We start from the raw sequence: 19335 nt of genomic DNA, 5'->3' as shown, positions 1-19335 counted from the left end.
CTCTGTGTTTTGGTTTGGTGTTTTCTGCAGACATAACCTGAGTGTTGATGACACCTTCGTAAGAAACCATGAAAAGTTACCCTCGGTTCAGCAGCTATGAACATTTTAATCGTTGAACATCATAATAGATGTTTGTAGCAAAAAAATACAGAAATCATGAAAAAATGTATTTCTAGAGCTCAACAAATGCAAATGACTTATTAAAATTGTTAAGTGGTTAATTTTTGGCCAAAAGAGAAGTGTAGGGGAATATTTTAAAATGGGAGAAGGAACTGCACACACACACACACACATGCACACATACACACACACACACACACACACACACACGCATGCGTGCACACACACACACACACACACACACACACACACACACACACACACACACACACACACACACAGACATAGACAGACACAGAAAGAGAAAGAATCAATAGAGGCATTTGGTCTATTATCATAAACACACGCAGTGTGTGTGTGTGTGTGTGTGTGTGTGTGTGTGTGTGTGTGGGAAGAATGGCGTTTTTATCTCCAGATGGTTGACTGAGACTTGGCGGGTTTGTACAGAGAGTCAGAGAGAGAAAAGCAGGCAGAAGGCGTCTTTTCTACTTGAGCTCAACTAAATGTGTGTGTGTGTGTGTGTGTGTGTGTGTGTGTGTGTGCACCGCGTCTGCCAACCTGCCTGTGTGTGTGTTCATGTATGTGTGTGTTTGTGTGGGTGACTGACCTTGAGAAAGGAGGCTCAGTTGGAGAGAGGGAAGAGCAAACCCCCCTCCCCGGGTAAAGAACGACTGGCTTCTCCTCTCCTCTCCTCTGCTTTTATCAGCTCTGCCCTCTCCCCTTTCATTTCCCCCCTTGTTTCCTCTCCTCATCAATACCTCCTTTCCAATGGTCTCCTCATCTCTCTCCCTCCATCTCCTTGTTTGCTCTTCCCTCACTGCCTCTTCCTCTCTGCTCCACTCTTCATTTCTCTCCTCCTTTCTACTCTGTCCTTTCCACTTATCCCCTTGTCTCCTCTTCTTTCTTCTTCCCTTTTAACTCCTTTCCCTTTTTCCTTTTCCTCTCCTTCTGTATCTCTTCTCCCGTCCCACTCCCGTCTTCCACCCGTCTCCTCACTTCCTTCCTTGGCTACTTTTGGATGTCTTGTGTCCTTTTCCCCTTTATCTCCTCTCCTCTCCTCTCCTCTCCTCTCCTCTCCCCATTGAATAACTGTGGGTTCCTCCAACAGTCCCTTTCAGCAGCCAAGGTGCTTTGCATTAAAGAGAAGAAAAGAGAGAGAAAAGAAACACAGATATGTCTAAAGAAAAGGAAGACCAGGGAATCAAATGCCAAACTAAAAGCTCTTTGAAAAGCTTTGAAGGCTGCAGGATGTCCAGGGGGTAATTTGGAAATCCTGCCAGGGGAAATGGTCAAAGTGAAGGTGTGACAACCCGTCGGCAATAAGCTTCATATTCACAAAAGGTCTGAAAACAGCGCTTTGATTCCCTCACAACCCCTCGTATCAGCATGTTTCACCATGTTACAGGCTGTTTCCTTCCACATGGTTTGGTTTTGTTCTGCTGTCCTTTCAAATAATGCCACGGATGTGGATTCTTCACAGCGTGTTGGTTTGCTGCTTCACATTGTCTGTTTAGTCACCGGTGGAAGTGAAGCCAACTCACCTTAGTTTGAATCTCTGTCTGTCTGTTTCTTACACTCAAGCTCTCTTCACCCCTGTAAAAGAAAAAAAATAGAACAAGAGCTGATTGATGAACTGCTTTTTGTCGTCTAATGTCTCAAAAAAACAACTGACAGGAATCTCCAACACCGGCAAGGCCTGAAGAGTCATCTCAAGCCTAACAGTCGAGCATACATTAAAAAATGAACAATAAATGACAGTCTTCCTTGTTCAGTAAAAAAGAAGCCATTAGCCTACATGTCTGCATGCTCTGCATGTACATGATAAGAAAGAACACAATTTGGCCATCAGCTCATATCTGAAGAACATCCATGTTCCTATATCCGGAGTCTATATGAACCCCTGCCAGAATATTCAAAATTGCGTCTGTGTTAGTTCCCTCTTGTGTTAATTTTGTTGGAAAATATCCAACTTTTTTTTAAGCTTAAAATTAAGCTAAAATCAATGACGTAAAGTGTGTTTTGTTTTCGCTGATGTGTGAACTGGATTAAAATTGGGATATCAGACATAAAAAAAAAAAAAAAAAAAAAATATATAAATATATATACATAAATATATAGATATATATATATATATATATATATATATATATATTGTAGCGTAGTCTGTCACATAAACAATGCAACCCTGTCATTGACTGATGAATGCAGGTTCCCTGAATACCCGGTGATGTTGTACGAAACAGAAGGCTAACTAGCTAGTGACAACATAATGGCGAAAAGGAACAGATCCATCGACACACTTTATTCCTAAATCGTCCAAAAGGAAAAGACAATACAGTAAAGGGAGATGAGGGATGACCTGTGGCCACTCAACCAGCTCCCGCCCGCTGTCCCGCGTCGGGGCCGATGGTCGAGGCTAGGCTGGAGCCTCATTATTTACTGGCTATTATTTTCTATAATAACTAGCGGGCGCTGCTAAGCTAGCGACGCTGTCCTAGCAAACACAGATGTTCTGTTGACTATATCACCGAGGTGGGTAGCCCCCTGATGAGGCTCTAGCCTGGCCTCGACCATCTGCCCCGATGTGGAACGGCAGGCGGGAGCTGGTTGAGTGGCCCCGTCGGTGGTCCACTCAGTGGTCCACTCCCCTAGGTGACATCGTCAACGGAACATCGGTGTTGGTCGTTAATCTGATGGTTAATTTGCAGATTAGTCATGATAACTAATCATCCACATGGATAGTCATCATATTGCCATCAACTTTCAAACAAATCAGCCTATTTCAACAGATGGAAGAACAAAATACAATCCGCATGACGCTGAATCCAATGCCAGTAACTTTGACTAATGCTGATGCTAATTTCAAACACAATGAGAAGTAGTAATTCTAATGAAATGCTATGCGATGTTACATGGGCGCTGCCATAGTTGTTGTGAAATGTTTTGCTGCTTGCATCAAGCCTTGCTGATGGCCTGCCCCCAGGAGCCATATGCCCCACTGTGATTGGCAGGTCCGTTCAGCTCCAGCTCATGCAACAAAGGGATCTTCCACACATGATGCGGCAAAGTGCCATTCAAATAAAGCTGCTGCACTAATTGCTGCACAAACTTCCACTGGATACGTGTCCACTGTGTTACGGCTGGGATCCGGTTTTGCTCCGCTGTCCGGCAATCCCCACTGGTTGTGTTTTGAGTCCGCCATGGTGCGGTATGGTATACAGCTGGCGTTGTGAGGCCGAGGAGTTCCGCGATAATCACATGATCACTCGCGACCGCAGTTATAGGTCTATGTTATTAAAACACGAAGTGTCCCCGACCGAAGGATTTGCAGAAGAGCTTGTGTTGTTTCTTTTTTGAGATTTGTGTGCTGGTGTCAACACAGAGTGTTTTATTTTGAAAAGTAACCAGAGTGACAGTGAAACCTATCAGCTCCACTGGCGTGGTGGAGACGTAACGCAGTGGACACGTATCCGGTGGAAATTGGGGGTCAGGCTAACATTGGCTGGGTGAATATGTTAGTTCGCTAGCTTCGAAGCTTGTGAGTGAAACATGCATATCATGTGTAAATAAGTAATGCCGCTGTAACTTTTATAACTTTTATATAATAACTTTATTTAGCTATTTGAACAAAACATTTTTACTTAAGGTTGACTAAAACATTTTCAGTTTATATTTATTTTTATAAGTGAGCTGTAATTTTTTGTCAGAGTTAAAAATGTAGGCTACAAGTCACAAGTGCAACAGGCCATGCCTCATACTCCAGTAGGGGATGATAATAACATGGTTTGTTCCCTTTAAACAGTGCTTGTTCTTTCTGTGTCAGAATGTCCAAGTTCCCAGCTGGAAATGTCATCTTGCACACCCCCTGATGTTGGATTTCCAACTCTGAAAGTTGGAAGAACCTCACCAATCCCATCCTCAAATTCCAAGAGGGTGAAAGCTGTAGAACATGCTGTCCTTTTGTCTCACTTGTGTCTTGGGCTGTAATGACTATTTACTTGTCGATTAATCTGTCAGTTTTTGTCAGTTAATGGATTAGTTGCTTGAAAATGGTGGAAATGTTAATCAGTGTTTTTCCAAAGCACAAGAAGAAGAGATGACATCCTGAAATGGCTTGTTTTGTCCACAACCAAAATGAGTATCTGTTTACTGTCACTAAGGAGGAAAGGAATAAAATAATATTGAAGCTAACAAATCAATACATAGAGGACAATACTATCCAACTTCTATCCATGGATGTTGCAACAGTGTTTGCAAAATATTGGCTGCAAGCAATACAAAGGTTTTCCTGTGGGTGTCCATCTTGGTTTCCTGACTTGTTGAACTTGAACATGGTCAGCTCAGGTGTGACAACTCTCCCAGCTCTGACCACCATAGTAAATGGAATGCAGCAGGACGAATGCTCAGTTGCCATCAGTAAAAATAAACTGGTGTGTTGAAGCAGGTTGCATTCAGCAGCACTGAATGAAAAAAAATAGCAAACTGAGTTAAGCCTATTTGCTGTCTCTTAAAAACACAACTACCAGCAAATCCCTTCATGACAACATGAGTTTAGAATGAGACTACGTGGGCGGCATCCAACTGACAGTAAATTGAATAAATCACATGGTAGTTCTTGTTTGTCTGAACCCTTAAGCATGCTGGTAGGCATGTACAGTCTGAAGACACTCGTGGACGCGAGCATGTCCTACAGACACTAATGTCTGTGCAGATGTGGAGGGTATAATTTGCCCCTCGCTGTGTCTGTGATATTCTTAGCTGTCATGGTGTTAACATAATAAACATTATTAGACAAAAAAAAATGACAAAAAAAAATGGCAAAATAAATGACGGTGACAGTTTGAAGCGCTCAAGGGACCTCTTTAGATGTTGCTTGGAAAGATTATGTCAAATACAGTAACCACATTTATAAATATCATTTATAAATATAAAAGTGCCAAAAATAAGGACGCACACCAACTGATTCACTTCATGAGCCAGCAATACACTCCATACATGATCAGAATCAACATACTGTACATATTTTAAAATGTGTTCACCTTGAAAGACACCAAACTGTGACACTCAGGCCCATAGACTGTCATCACCCTGTCTCTCTCTCTCCCATGCTTAACACATATATATCTGCTGTATGATGTGTGTATGAGTGAGGGAGTCTATGCCTCCCATATGAGGCATAGCATTATGATTTAGGGTTAATAAGTGGCGTTTCTTGTGTGCTTGGTGCCTTGTTTGCCTGTATTTTTATTTATTATTATTATTATTTTACAGTAAAGTCCTTTAAAGTTTCCTCCAGTCAGTTCTCCTGCTTTTGGGTCCAACACAATATTCAATAGAAACACATAGGAAGATGTTCAAATGCTCTTGTATTGTCTGCTCTATCTGTCTTCTCCTTGTTTCCACTGTAACCTTTAAAGGGGTGGAGGAGGAGGAGACAGGAGAAGCTGCAAGAGGAGACCTTTAGTAATGGACTGTATCCTTATCTTATTATTGTGACGGTATCGTTGTCTTAGCCACTCCGGCCAGCATAGCATATATGCTTGCTTGAAGATCAGCTTTTCAACACGTAACATTGTTATGACGTAAGGATTGTTCTTTGTAGTCACCTACACCTACACCTACAAATCGTTGCAGACCTGGGATTTGTATTCATGACAGCGGTGGTGCACTCAGAACCTGCGGGGAGTGCCACATTGCACTAAATGCTTACTTCTACATAATGTTGCTTTAAATACAAAGTAGGCAAAAGCATCATTTCCCTTACTTTAACAAATTAATAGAATATTGGTAGAGCAGATCTCTATGGCACATCCATGTAGCCAGTTTCATTAACTGACCCCTCGTACATCCCGTTCACTACTGTTTTCTGTTAGGGTTAGGGTGCTATATGTTAGTTTCATCTAAACTGAAAAGAAAAACTAGTTGAGACTCTGAGTGTGTTGTCAGATCCCCCCCAAAAAACAACACAAAAAACTTTTTTTTGGTGGTTGAGCTGTCTGGTTGATCTAACCATCAGCTGAACATCAACTCCATGTAGCGATCGTCGCCTTTAAGCACACACCCTCCTGTGTCTCACTTGCAAACACACCCACTAGCAAGCTCAGGAGGCAACCATGCTGTCTTCAAATCAAAATGGCGCGCAGCTATTCACTACAGGAAGAGGTCTAGTCCGTCCCCACAGTGTGCGTCGTAGTTTTGCCAACCCCCTGGCAACGAGCCTGCCAGCGATTCCTCAGTTTACCCGTTCTGCAGAGGCGGATTAGTCATCCACTCCAAACTCTACGGCACAAATTCCCCAGCAAGACCACCCGCCTCACAGCCTGAGCATTCCCTGGAGCTGATAACTGCACACTGACCGGAGCACAGGAGGAAAACCAAAGATTGTCTGTCATGCACGAGGCGTCACTTGGGGTTGTTTTGTCGGCCAAGCTTACAGTCGGACTCAAACTGAGTATTTTTTGTTTGTTTTTGGAGATGTTGAAGAGGAGTGTTTTATTGTTGTGAGAACAGACTCATTCCTGGTATTCAAAGTGTGGGTGTTGTATTTGGGCACTGATTGTTCTAAAACTCTGTTTTGGACCGCACATTCTTGTATGTTGTGAGTTTCTTCTTGCCTGCAGTTTCCTTTTGCCTGGTTGTCAGTAAGGGGACCATGCACTGAAAGACATGGGTCCTTTGTAGGTCTGACTTATAAACTAACAATATTTATTTACCCTCTGATTGGCACTCCGGCACAGTCAAACTCCTTCAACCATCACCTTGTTTGTTCAGATGTAACACTCAATGTAAAGTCACATTAGACCTTCAGATGCCACAGTCTTCCTGGACACATCACATTCAGTCATATCTTAGGTAAGCTAATGTTAGCAAAATGCCAGCTAACTGGCTAGCTAACACATAAGGGTCAGTACCATAGTCTGTAGTCAGGAATGAATACTTTAGAACGCTTGAGATTACAGCCCGTAATTTACAGCATCCAAGAGCATGGAGCAGATACCAGGAGACCAGGCTTTACATGCTTAACTTTGCTTTTACTTACAGGTGTGTTAATTGGTCTGTAGCTACATGAATTGTCCACTGCACAAAAATAGGCCAGATGTAAGATAAAATGCAGCCCTCTCCACTCCTCACTGTCCCTCTCCTCTCCTCTCCTCTCCTCTCCTCTCCTCTACTCTCCACTGGCACTGTGCTGAAATGTATATGTTTGATGCATACAGGGGAAAACACTCTATTGTGTTGAATAGTTGACAGTTTTATTGCCTTTCAGCAAGAGGCAGAAAATTCACAGTGCTGTAGTTTGTCTCAAAAATAACCAAGATGTTTCGAAATATCAAATAAAAAATCTGTCTCTGTGAGTTTGGCTCTCTAACTCATATGCAACTTTAATTTGGGGTGTAACTGAGAGTTTCAAGAGTTCAGTTCCTGGTGTCCTCAAGTCTGTTCATGGTTTATTACTGCTGCTACTTGGGTAGAGTTAATAGTGCTCTTATCTGGGATCAGATCAAATGAATCAAGCAAATCCGATGTCCTCTGTGGGCAGATCCCACACTGAATCCACAACCGTCCACAGTCTCGCTTGGCTGGGCTCGCCATCACTAAGTCTGTCTGTTAAATATGGTAGTTCAGAAAAACCCAACTTGCGCAAATATTGCAGGATTGTAAGTCACCCTGTTGTATTTCTAAAATGAGACTTTGCTAACTTCACCATTCAGTGTCACATCTTCCAATGTATAACCAAAAACTAAGGATATAATTTCAAATCAACAAAATTACCTGCCATGTATAACAACAATTAGTGTGATGATGTTACTGAGTCAACATTGTGTGCCTGTAGATCAACATGAACGAAAAATGGGCATTTGTAAAGTTGTAACTACAGGTTTTAGTGTGAGAAGTCAGGCATTCAGTAATGTTGGAAGCGGAGTTAACCTGTTTTCACCTCCACTCAGCTTGTAGTAACCGTCGTGTAATCAGGCACAAATGACTGTCAGAACAGAGACAGTGTATCTGTATCACCCAAGCGATGTTCTTATGGTACCATAAAGTCACAAAATAAAATAACTTAAAGACAAAAAGGTGATAGATGACAGGCAAATTACATGGAAAAAGATGTGTGTGTCAAGTTTGTCCACTTTGATGGAGAAGGACTAAAGGATACACACAATCCACTATGTCCTACATGTAACGATGACTTGTTTTCATTGAGACTGATATGACTCGGACTCAACTTGTGTTGTGTTGCCTCGTCTATAAAAACTTTATTAATATATCCTTCCATGATGTAGGCCTACATTGTGTACAGTTGTCAGATTTGTTGAAGCTTAGTATGTTGCCTGACACCTAGAAACTCTTAGTACACAATGTAATAAACACTGCCACACCCGGCGAAATGGGACTGATGTTCATTTGTGAAGATTATCTTGCTGAACAAAAGGGCAAGTATAATTAATTTGTGTTGCCACAGAGCTTATTTACTGAAATAATCCAAAATACCCTGCTTATAACCCCGCTGCTCTCTGCTGTTAGTGCAGAGAGTTTAGTTGATTCTTTAGATTTTAGCTTTTGTGGATTTGTCTTTGGAAAAACAACCCTCCAAACTCTTACACTGAATATTTCTGTATACACGCCTCTTCAACATGGGAAGAAACCCACAGCCTGACAAGCATTATGTGCCTTTTTATAGTCGTAAGTTTTCAAATCAATTCTTCACTTCAATTTCAGTTGTGAAACCTGCCAGTAAAATGTAAATAAATGAAAATAAAGGTTACTGTATATGTTTAGCAGGGGCAATGAACATTATGTGACATTTTTATTATAGTGCCAGATTTAGCCAAATGACTAGTATCCATCAGTGCATCTGGATCTTCTAAGTCACTCATAGGAACAGGCCAGTTGTTTTTTTACCGTCTCTCCTCAAAAGCTTGTTAACACATTTACAGAAAAAAGGGGAAAAAACACTTTTATTATTACTTACCATGCATGATAGCTGACTAACATCTGCACCATGCTGAAAAGACAGACACATTTTATGCACTAAATAAAACTCTGCATAAAACTGACTATACAACAGTTTTAAATCTTAAATCCCTGATGTGTATATTCTTGAACTTTATTACTGCACTGCCTCCACAGAGAAGGAGCAGGCATCTCATTTGGCTGTCTGTGCATCCTAGTTTCTCCATTTAATGTCTGGGAAGAGCTGCTTCTCATTTCCCCTGAGCAGAGGCTGAGTGCATGCAGAGGAGGAGTGGGAGGTGAGCGGAGGCGAGCTGCGAAAGGCTTTAGCAGGGCTATTTTTACGAGGCACATAATAAAGATATGGAGATAAAGCATCTATATGCTACCTGAGGACCTTCTCTCCGCTCCCAGTCTGGCCTGACAACCTCTCCTCTTGTTTCGGCTCTTCAGCTCCCGTGGAGGATAGAGAGAACAGCCTGAGATGAATGAGAGTAATAACCCTACTGTCAGGAAAGAGAGAGCGGTGGGGTGGGTCATGATGGTGTAAACACCAGAGTGAAAGCTTGCAGGTCTGTCGTTCTATTTTTACTATGGCACAGGGGGGAGGAGAAAATGGGAAGGAGGGAGGGAAGAGGAAGTGGTATGAAAATGTGAGTTCTGCATTATTCATAGACCCAGTGGAGGAGCATGGATGGTGGCTGGGACACCACAGACAGCCTGCACACACTGGTCTGTACTTACCTGAGCGCTCATCGACATAATAAATTCTTCAGCCGGGAACCAAAAAGGCAAACTTCTCTGATTTCACGCAAAGATCCACTAAGGCCCTGTTCCAACCTGATATTATCATCCGTTATGAGTGATCTGATCACACGTGGACATCCTTACGTACAGGGCAGAACGCACCCAAGAAGCATTGAGGACATGTTTCAGATCAGATCACCAAACCACATTTGGCTTTAACTGTGGAAAACCAATGTGTCCTGGGCCATATTGATGGACCGCCTACTCAAAAGAGACAGTGACTGAATAAAGACAAATACAACTCTAAGACTGACTTTTAGTCGTTGACAGCAGCTTTGTTAAATGAAGGACTGCACAACCAATGCTTTGTTGGACTTTATGTGGGTGAACAATAAGTACAGTAATATTAGCTGGTTTGCTTATTTAGTCTTACTGTCTTGTGTCACTGGTAAAGATGGATGAGCATGCCTCTTTACATCAAGACATAAGCTTTTGGCCTATGAACCACTCTGTCGCAACAATATTTGAAAAGTGTGGAAGAGCTGGAAGGTTAAATAATTCTACTCCCATCTAAGTTAAGTGGGTGCTAAACCTGAAGTTAGCTGGCTTGGTCAGTGGAAGTCTTTAGTGAGCACACTATGCGCCATGAAATGCAGAAGACAAAAATGTGAAAAAAAAAAACATGTATCAATTGTTTGTTTTTTAATACAATACAGCCAACTCAACTTATGGAACTATCTCACAAATAGAACATTTGGCTGTATATGAAAAGAAAATATATATACATATACATACACATGCACATGCAAGTGTTGATGATGTGGGTGATTTTTGCCTGGGAAGTCTCCAATGCTGTATCCAGATATTAAGTGTTAGCTCTATGGTTATCATACATCTGACAAATTGTTACAGAAACATGGGCACCAAATGCCTCAAAATACCAATTTCTACTGATAATGGGTGTTCATTATAGTTCAAATGCTGTTTTGTTCATTTGTTGTCTATTTTTAGATATGTATTTGTGCGCGTGTGCGCGTGCAGGGGGGTATTAGATTTAGATTTCATGTGTTTTTGACCATGAACTATTTTTCATGGGTCATTTAAACTTCTCATATTTCACAACAACTGTATGGATTTATTCATGTTCACATCTGATACTGTGGTATCCGTGAGTATCATTGTATCGCTGTCCTGCGCTGTGTGTGTTTGTCAGTGTGTGTTTGTTCATAGTTGCCATATTATTTACATGGATGAGTGACCTTCACGGGGTCGTGTCACTCAATAAAATCCTCTGTGCTGTAGCTGTGAGCAGTTTTCAGCCCTTGACTCCCTCTTTCAGACTGGCATGAATATCGTGTTTCCTCACGACGGAGCTTCAAGAATCACCACAGCTTTGTGTTACACACAGAAGTCTCACAAACTCAGAAGACAGTGAGGTCCAGTGCTGAGTTTGTAATATAAATAGGCTCTGCTAATGTGACTCAAGGGTGGGTGCTATAAAAATAAACAAAGGGCAGTACTTAATTGGGAAACTCGTATATCTTAAAAGGAAAATTATTTGGGTTTCTGAGAGAACAGTAGATCATCCACTGATAATGTCATTGCATAGATATATATAGCCCCAAATTGTTCTTATTACACTTAATTTTCATACAGACAAAATCAGGAGATATGAATTATTTTGTAGGGTGACAGTTCACTAGCCTGTGTGATTATCTTCAGGACAAATCAATGTACTCACCACAGACCAGTTCTCTCTTCTTTCTCCCTCTCCTCTCTGTAATGTTGTTAATGAAGTAAAGTACATTTCCCCTCTGTGCACCAGGACCTGGAACATCGATATTAAACGGTGTCTTCACTAACAATCAGGTATGTGCTGTACCCTATTGTCTGAATAATGGCTCTTTTGCATGAGACAGTGATGAGTGGATCTTAAAGCTCTTAAAATGTAGCCTATATGATTTTCAGCTGGATTATGCAAACTGTGAACGTTTCAGTTCCTCACTTGGGGGTAAAAACGCGGCGGAGCGCTCCACAAATCCTGTTGGTGAGACAAAAACATGACCGTGGAGGGAACAGACTTTGACAAAACACAGGCGCGCTCCGTTTACTCTTGTCTTACCTCAGTTTCTATTATTCTCCCTCTTCGCTGTCTTAGCCTCCTCCATCACTGGGGCTCTTTTTCTTCTGCGGTGTAGTTTCCGCAGTTATTCCAGTTGTTACACCATTACCTGGGGATAGCAGACATATTCATTAATGCTGGAATTTGACGTTCAGTTTTGCTGGAAAAATCCAGCCCTGTGGCAGACCAAGCAGCAATGAGAGAGCGAGATTTATAGGGAACCAAACTACAGTCCACACAGATGGTGTTATTTGTCTACAGCTATCACACAGTGCAATCAGCATTTACTCCAGCATGATAAGTTGAAGTAGAAATGTTGTCTTATTTGTTATTAATCTTAAATAATCAGAGACAGTTCATTGGAAGCCCTCAAATAATGCAAATGATCTAAATTACCTAACTGAGATTGTAATGGTAAAACTGTGCATCATTATCATATTCAGCTGGGTGGGGGCCCGGTACACATTTTGAGATCATCAAAACCCAACATCAGTTTATGAGTGTTCAAACCTCTGACTGTTTCAGTAGTTGCATCACCCCACCAAACAGAAATGTTCTGAATGTCTCGTGCACCATTTTGGACACTTCCCCAACATTCATGATTCATATTGTGCTCATTCAGTGTTCTTAGTCATTGTTGTCACAATAACTGTATTTATTACATGGCTCTTCTTAATGCTGTAAAATGCTCCATTCACTTGAATGGGCCTTCTCAACATTCAGCATTTGTCTTTAATATTTTTGGAAAATACAGTGATTTCCACTCTTGGCTGAGTTGTTGTCATCAGTCAAGAAAAGAAAAAGAGAGGAAAGCAGCGAAGAAGGAGAAGCGAAACAGCACATAGTTTTGGATGACAGAGACGTTGATAAAATAGAGGATCGACATGAACTGAACACCAAAAAGAGCACGTATGGGCCATGTCAGGTTTAAAAGACTGGTTAGTGGAGAAACATGTCATCAGATTTGTTTAACTGTAGTGCAATTCAGCCTTCAGTACAAAATGCCAATGGCAAGGCCTAATTGCGAGCTACATTGCAATTAGGTCAGGGATATCTCGTCACTTCTCGACATTTAACATCATGAACTGTGGCACTTTCAAGTCAAGCAATGATGTATGCAAATCCGTCATCAAAGGCCTATGGAAAAAAGACACCAGCCAGCATCACCCCCCTATCTTGGTGACAGACCTACAGATGCTCATCAACTCTGAGGTGCTGTCTGTCAGCACAGCTCCCAGACTTGTCAGGAAGGTGTGGTTCGATGTGCAGCTGCATCTGGCAAAATGCTCCAGAGAGGGCAATCGACACTTAACCAAGGACTCTTTTGTTATACAAAAAGACAACGATGGCAACGAGTGTATTTCCCTTGTATATAACGGCAAAACAAAGAACCATAAAGATGCCAGAGATCTGTGCAAGGAGAATTATCGTGGGTACATTTTTGCCAAACCTGCCAACCCAAATTGCCCAGTTGCAAGTTTTAAAAAGTACATCTCCCTTTGCCCCCCTAATGCCAACACATTCCACCTGCATCCATTGAAATAGGACCAGCAGCTGCTTAACAGCAGGGAGTCTGGTACTCTCGAGAGGCCATGTGACACAATTTCCTTGGGCAAATGCTGTCCAAGATCAGCCAGGCAGCAGGTCTTTCGAGGAAGTACACAAACCACAGTCTGCACAGCAACGCTGTCCAACTGCTGTCCCAGGCTGGTCTGGAGAGTCGGCAGATAATGTCTGTGACTGGGCACAGATGTGAAGGCAGTCTGAGGAGCTGCTGGACTCCGTCCCTGACAGACAGGGAAAAGTGGAGCAGAGTCCTGTCCTCTCATCCCGGCAATAGTGGATCTGGTGAGTTTTAGTTACATAGCCTAATTTTAACAATTTGAAACGTCAAACATTTTTTGCCTAACATGATCGTTTTTCTCAGGTGTGTCCATGGCAGTCTCCCCCAAGAAATCAGGAATGAAGACAGAAACATCTCTTGCCATATCTCTAACGAGGCCCCATTCTACTTGTCACATTTTATGATTAATGGCAACGTACAGTTCAACATACATAAATGAATAGGCTCGGCTGACACTAGCTCAATGAAATTTCAGTGTATGGTTGATCAGCAGTGTTCTAAAGAATATTCTCTTTAGCGTCTTTGTTGTCGGTTCTTTTTTTCGTGTTGGCAAGTAGCCATTTAATAAGCTTCAGGACAAAACAGATTATTTATTTATTTAGATGTTACAATGCTGATGTGTACTGTCCACTGCTCCTCCAGTCCAGACTTATGATTTTCTTTTTTTAGGGCTACTGTACCAGGACTTTCCATGATCTCTGATAGATTGGTAGCTTTGGTGAGACTGTTCAGTCTCTCCACTTAGCTCAGTTCACCTCCACTCGACCCTGGGACCTGAGCCCACAGAGAGGCAGAGTCCTGCAGAGACACAGGAGACAGCGAGACAGAGACCAAAGCAGAGGACAGAGACAGAGGAGTGATGAGACAGAGAATGTGAAATCTATCTGCAGCCACTCGACTGCTGGCCAGGATGCTGCTGCTATAACATTCTTAATCTGACTGGCAAGGCCTGATGCTGATCTGACAGCTCCTGCTGAGCACACACACACACACACACACACACACACACACACACACACACACACACACACACACACACACACACACACACACACACACACACACACACACACTCTTGTCTTTTTTTCAATGCCTTCAAATCCCAAAGACATTTCAGGATGTGGGGATACGTGGGGAAACATCATGGTTTGGGTTTAACTCATTTTTTTCTAACAGTAAGCAGTCCTTTGTTGTCATGGTTACAATAATAACCACAGTGTTTTGGCTATGGTGTGTTTAGGCCAAATGCAAGGCCAATTATTTGCATGTCTGGGTTACATAAAAAGTTGACGAAATGACACAAATAGAGGCAAATTCACACTGACGTGGCATTAATGACACATTTGCGTGTCTTGCAAATATTGAACCCATGCAAGGATTTTGCATTGTGTCCGAGCATTTATGTACAGCAGTGGAGGAGGGGAGAATAATCAGTAAACCATGGCTATTCGCTGACAGCCAGAGATGTACAATAACACATCTCCTCGTACCAAGACAGGAGCTGGCGGTGTGGAGGAAAGTGATCGAGGAAGTCAGACTACCTGGTAAATTATGGAAATATGTCAGCACAGCATAGCCCTGATTGATCTGAGACCCATTCAGGTAAGCATTTCAAAAGGTGTTTGCTTGTCTAGCGAAAGACCTGATGAATATGAATTCAGGCTTTTTACAAGGTGGTATTACAACATTATCTCAGCGTCCTGCAGCTGAGGTCTGGGCACGGTCAGCTTCAGCTAGAGCTGGAAGCTGCACTCATTCAGATTATGCTCCAGATGGTGAAATTCCCTGAGCTGGGTGCTGTGTGAAGAATGTGTAATACAAGTTGAGTATGTTTTTTGCATTTGGTCTGAGGGCACCTTAAGGAATTATGGGATACGTACGCTCCGTTTTTTAATTTTTTTATTTTATGATATTTTGCCTCTTACTTGGGCTTTTAATTATTATTATTTTTAAACGTTTAACATTCTTTTTCAGCCCATTAAGGATCTGCCAATTTAATGAAAGGGAAATAGTAAATCAATGGAGCACCAAAACTACGAGGTAAACTTTATTGTTACTGATATCACGATCAAAGTTGGATGGTTTTCCAATACATCATAATTATAAACTGATTGTATGCTCTGTTTATAAATCAAATGATACATAACTACAGTTACTATTATCTCAGATAAATGTTGATGAATCAGAAGTATATTTTACTTTCTATCGGAGTAAAAAAAACCTCATAAGACGAAATAATAAAGTGAAAGTACAGTGAGTAAATAAACCAGTGCTCAGTGTTTTGACTCTGTCTGACTTATTGTCCGATTTATTGATCCACCATGTTCTTTGTTTTTTTTATTTTAATAATCTTACCAAAACAAAAACCTCCTCATTAAAAAGCCAACAACTCTCAGTAAATCTATAATAAGTAAAGCTACATTTTCTCTGGTGTTGAGTCGTATTGAGCTATTTGATGTGAGGAACATGACTTCATAGCTTGTGCAGCCACCAATTAAACCGTGAGAACTGTGAGGGAAATAAAACTCACATTTTGTGTAATAAAGCTAGTGAGCTTCAAAAAAATAGATGCCATTGTTCTGACAGTCCAAGGTGGTCTCACACACACATACACTCGCAGAGTCACACACATGCACACACGGGAATAGTGTTCCTGGGAAAGCTATTGGGGGGGGAAGGGTGTTTGGGGACATTGTTCTAGTAGTGATGCCCAGAAGGCAAATTGTAATAAAAAAAAAAAAAAAAAAAAAAAAAATAGAAGGTTGATATTTTTAGCACAAGTCAGAGTTCAAGCTACCACAGTCACTATCCACAGTCTGCACTGAGCTTCTCTACCCGCTCACTTTGGGAATTAAGCGCACTGCTCAAAGGCACTTTCACCTCTCCAAGCATCACTGCTCCTGCTCTGTGACATCCTGTCGTTTATGATTTTCTTTTTTTAGGGCTACTGTACCAGGACTTTCCATGATCTCTGATAGATTGGTAGCTTTGGTGCTCCTGCTCTGTGACATCCTGTCGTTTGACATGTGACAACTTTCATGTGACTTGAAGGTGCAGCATCGTTGGGTGTCATGCACCTGCTCTGCACCTTCCCACTGATGAGTGGGTTGGTAGCAGTGATGCATAGAAAAATGCAGTGAAGCAGATTGTCAGACAGGGGGCACACATATAGAAATACATCTTATCAGTTTCCCTCATTTATCAGTTTTCTCCTGTGTAGCCAATGTTGCGTGAAGGTGATAAACTGACGGCCCCTCTCTCCCTCGTCTCCCTTTTCCCCTCAAAAGAAAGAAAGAAAGAAAGAAAGAAAGAAAGAAAGAAAGACATTTTTCCTCATTCAAAATATCTGCGTCAGCAGAACTGAGTGTGCCGGTGGAGGAGCTCAGACAGGTGGGGGAGCCAGGCTGTGTAGGGCTTTGTAGGTGATAATCAGGAGTTTAAAGAGGATACACTGGGGGATGGGGAGCCAGTGAAGGTTATGAAGAATGGGGGTGATGTGGTCACGGTTGCAGGAGTGTGTTAGAGGATGAGCAGCAGATTCTTGGATATATTGTAGTTTCTTGGTGTTCTGGATGATGAGCCGTGATGAGACCATTCCAGTGGACCAGTCTGAAGGTGGTGAATGCTTTGATGAGGTTCTCAGCAGCTGGAGCAAAAGGAGAGGGATGGATGGAGGCGGGCAATGTTTCTGAGATAGAAACAGGTTGTTCTGGTGATGTCTGGTGTTTGATATGTTGATGGAAGGACAGGGTTTGATCAAAGGTGACACCAAGGTTACAGATGTGGAGATAGGGAGCATGGGGAGCCATCGATGGAGAGGGAGAAGTTATGGGTGAATTTGATGAGGAATTTGGGAACGATGATGATGACTTCTGATTTGTCACAGTTAAGTTTGAGGAAGTTGGCTTGAAGCCAGGATTTCAATTAAATGATGCATTAGGGGAGGATAGAGTGAGCAGCAGGAGTGATGGTTTGGTGACGATGTGGAGCTGAATGTCATTGACAAAGCAGTGAAAATGAAGTCCATGATGGAGGATTATGTGACCAAGGGGAAGCATGTACAGGATGAAGAGGAGGGGGCCGAGAACTGAACCTTGGGGAATATCTTGTGAGAGGGGAGCAGAGAACTATAAGTAGTTGGCAAAAAAGTGTTGCTTCAACTTTGTGGCAACCATTTTTTTTTCCCTTTCCTGTTTCAAGATAACAATGCTGAAACTGTACACAAAGCCAGGCCCATTCTTTTCTCAAAGCAAATATCAGAAGTCATATCTCTAATCATCAACACTTAGTGTAATATAAGTGGTATTATTCTTGGTGCAGCTATTGCGAAATCAAGTGGAATGTTTCCATTTTCCTAGTCTATCAAGAACACATGACATGTGGTAAGTTTAGTAAATCATTATATATATTTGAGATGTTAACGCAGATAGAAATGATGCCGTCTGACAGTCTGACTGGATAAGCCTTCATTTTCCTGCTCGTTTAAAGACAAGATAGCAAAGTGAAAGAGAAATTAACAAGGAGCCAATGTAAACACCACTCAGTGTCATTTTTCTGTAATCATGGCATTGTACAATTAACATTTACTTTATGATGTTATGTTTGAGAATACAACTTTACTGCAAGGATAACATTATTTTTTTGTTGATTCTGTTGGTCTTTTGACAAAACAGACAATGGTCAATCAAATTTTTCATGCCGCACCACCAGACTACATAGCAGCTTATCTCCTCCTTATACATTATGGATTGCTTGCTTGCATATGTAGGTCATATAGAGGCATCAGTTTAAATTTAAGACTGTTTCATTTATCCAGTTAAATGGTCTTGGTAGTATGTTAAGTACATGTGAGTACTGGACGACCTGCTCTACCTCCAGAGCTACAGCTGTCCTGTATGTGTGTGTGTGTGTGTGTGTGTACGTGTGTGTGTGACTGGAATAGCAGGTGACTTGTTTTGGTGCTGAGCCCCATATGTGCTACGTAGAAGGGAATTCATGTGTGTTGGTGTGTGTGTGTTTGTCTAGCTAATCATGTGTGGCTGAGTGCACTCAACAACAACAACACCCCATCATCAGACAGGCAGGCTGGCCGGCAGGGCCCCTGTCCACCATCTGTGTGTGTGTGTGTGTGTGTCTGTGTGTGTGTGTGTGTGTGTGTGTGTGTGTGTGTGTGTGTGTGTGTGTGTGTGTGTGTGTGTGCAAATGACACAGACGAGCACACACGCAAACACACACAGACTGGTTGTAGTGATGGTCTGTTCTCCACCTGTCCCCCCTTTCATTACCCAGGAGGTGATGGAGGGGAACAGAGAGAGAGAGAGAGACGAAGGAGGAGAAAGGGGAGGGGGGGAAGGAGAAGGGGGAGAAAACTGGGGAGGTGAATAAAAAAAGAGAAAAGAGACAGAAAGAGCAGAAACCCCGGTGTGACACAGTCGCAGGTGAGGGAGCCAGACAGAGACGTTGAGAGACTGCAGAGAAGACCCGATGTGACAAAGACAGACAGACAGGATGAGAGTGGACTTACTAAGACGTGGACGGTGAAAGAAAGGACAGATCAGAGAGGAATGATGAGAGAAGGTGAAAATAGAGAGGAGGAAACAAAGGTGAGCAGTTCTAAAATAGATGGAGAGGAGTGAAAAATAATAACTGGAGGAAAAGTACAAGTTCATTCAGAAATGTCACAAAAGTTACACTGAATTGAAAATAATACAAATGTGACCCATTCTTTCACAGTAAGCCTACATTCAACTTTCACATGTGCAAAAGA

General features: G+C 42.0%; 1 protein-coding gene across 2 annotated transcripts in view; it reads right to left on the bottom strand.

Moving 5' to 3' along the window:
• Positions 1 to 1206: 1206 nt before the first annotated feature.
• The window catches only part of klf7b (Kruppel-like factor 7b), a 121279-nt gene continuing 103150 nt past the window's right edge, over positions 1207 to 19335 (bottom strand). The window contains exons 4-6 of one of the 2 annotated variants that reach the window (XR_005077114.1): positions 11945 to 12053; positions 1662 to 1713; positions 1207 to 1249 (exon numbers count right to left, since the gene is read on the bottom strand). The gene's annotated coding sequence lies outside the window, so the exon portion shown is untranslated. Of the gene's footprint in view, positions 1250 to 1661; positions 1714 to 11836; positions 11864 to 11944; positions 12054 to 19335 lie in introns of those variants that run through there. The other variant, XR_005077113.1, reaches the window with a different exon arrangement.

Source organism: Acanthopagrus latus, chromosome 9 (genome assembly GCF_904848185.1).
Source record: "Acanthopagrus latus isolate v.2019 chromosome 9, fAcaLat1.1, whole genome shotgun sequence".
Lineage (NCBI taxonomy): Eukaryota > Metazoa > Chordata > Actinopteri > Spariformes > Sparidae > Acanthopagrus > Acanthopagrus latus.
This window is presented reverse-complemented; position numbering and strand designations above follow the sequence as displayed.